Here is a 2,099-nt window from a genome sequence, read left to right on the forward strand (position 1 = left end):
GCGGCGGCTGCAGGGCCGAGCGGGCGCGGCGCCGCGGCTCGCGGCAGCTTCGGCGGCGAGCGCAGCGTGACTGGGCGAGCGGCAAGCACGGCGCGAGGGCGGCTGCAGGCGCATGCGTGGGCACGTGGGCGAGGCGGACAGTTTGGGCTAGTCGCCGCGTTGGGCGCCTCCAGCAAGAAGCGAATATGCGTGTCCGTTTTTACATCCATCGCTACTTTAAACGGACGAAATCAAGACAAATCGGACGTTCATTTGGGGTCTTACGGTGGAGTTGGCCTTAATGCCTAAAAGCAGATGGCAAGTAGATGGCGGAACTTGGTCGATCCAAGAAAAACACCGTCTTGGACTCACCGGCGAGGCGAGGACGACGTACATTGCGCTCCTAAATAAAAACTTGGTCGATCCAAGGTCAGCACAATAACATTCCCCATCTTTCAAAGGTAACCATGGCAAACTGCATGCAGGTTTTATACTGTATTTCCCAAAAGTAGAAAGCAGCACAAACAAGCCTTAGTTGAGCCCCGTATTTATTCACACACTTCGAAGGTTTGATTTCATGAGGATTAATTACGTGCGTGCAGGCGTGAGACGCGCGGAAAGCGGCGTCTCCATCGACTTGATGAAACTGTTGAGCTCGGTCAGGTCGACGCCGTCGCAGCCCTCCGTCGGCGGCGCCCACTCGAACTCACGCACGAGCGCGGCCAAGAAGCACTTGATGTTCATCATGGCCAGACCCATGCCCGGGCAGAACCTATGCCCGCGCCGAATGGCATCATCCTGATCTCCTTGGTCCCCGGCAAAGGCCCGACGTCCTCCGCCTCGCCGCCGGGCATTAACCGCTCCGGCCGGAACTCGTCGGGGTCGGTCCACGTCTTCTCGTCCCTCCCGATGTCGCCCACTGTGAACTGCACGAACAAGTCGCTGGTCGTGGTTCCACCGGCGACTCGGAGCACCCGGCCGGCGGCGTCGGGCTGGACGTGGCGCTGGACGAAGGGCACCAGCGGGTGCATGCGGAGGCTCTCCAGCACCACGGCGTTCCGATACGGATCAGGCTCCTGCTGGACTTGGAGGAGCCGTCCACCTCGTTCCCGCCGTCGCCGTCTTTGACCTCGTCACGGAGCTTTCTCTGGACCTCCTGGTCGATGACGAGGTGGGCGAGGGTCCACTCGACGCATGCCACCACCGTCCGACACGAGGTTCACCAACTCGTCGTCCCTAACGGCGCGCCGGTCTGCACTGTCAGTGGCATCCTTGCTTCCACCGGGCACACGGAGGTCGACGAGCGAGTCCACGCACGGACGATGGCCCTGGATGTTGGAACCGCAGCCCTCTCTCACTCTCAGCTAGAGGTAGAAGAAGACACAAGCACAACAAATTCCGGGCCGACGCACACACGCCCTAATCTTCTTTATCTTTTTAATAATGGCTACATCGCTGGCTCTCACTACAAGCAGTACAAGGGGATGGAGTTTATACGGATGCACGCGCTACCCCGTACCCAACTCCTCCGGATCACACGGCCACGATCCGCATGTGCTGCCGCGCACAGGACGCGCTCCTACGCGCCCACGCGGCTGCACTCCAACATATCGCCATTCACCAAGCCTATCCCGTGAGCCTCGCTAACGACCTGAGCCAACTATCCATACGAGGCCCCGGATGCCGAGGTGAGGCGCGACGGGTGGAGCGTCTCCGCCGTGATGTTGCACCGGAAGGCACGCCAGAGCGGGCCGTGGGGCACGGATGCCAGGCTCTCGCCCCGTCCGCGGCTGTTCTCCAGGGCCACCAGGAAGGGCGCCAACGGGCGGTCTGAGAAGTTGTCGGCGAAATCACACCGCTGTCGTCGCCCCTCCCTCACGGAGCCGAGCAAACCTTATTGTAGTAGACAGTCGGGAAGTTGTTGTGCTACTACAATAAGGACCAACGCACCAAAAAGCAACCATCGCCGGTGAAGCCTTAGATCAGAATGATCAAACCAATAAACACCCAAACGAAGACCAGATCCAAACTGATCCACCGAAGACTGGCACCGACTGAATCAAGCGAGATCTGACGGAGACACACCTCCACACGCCCTCCGACGACGCTACACGCGCCAT

The 2,099-nt window shown here is 60.1% G+C and overlaps 1 pseudogene; it reads right to left on the reverse strand.

Annotated features, from left to right (window-relative positions):
* Nucleotides 1–514: 514 nt before the first annotated feature.
* Nucleotides 515–2,099, reverse strand: LOC119360150 (annotated as a pseudogene).

This window comes from Triticum dicoccoides, chromosome 2B (genome assembly GCF_002162155.2).
Source record: "Triticum dicoccoides isolate Atlit2015 ecotype Zavitan chromosome 2B, WEW_v2.0, whole genome shotgun sequence".
NCBI lineage: Eukaryota > Viridiplantae > Streptophyta > Magnoliopsida > Poales > Poaceae > Triticum > Triticum dicoccoides.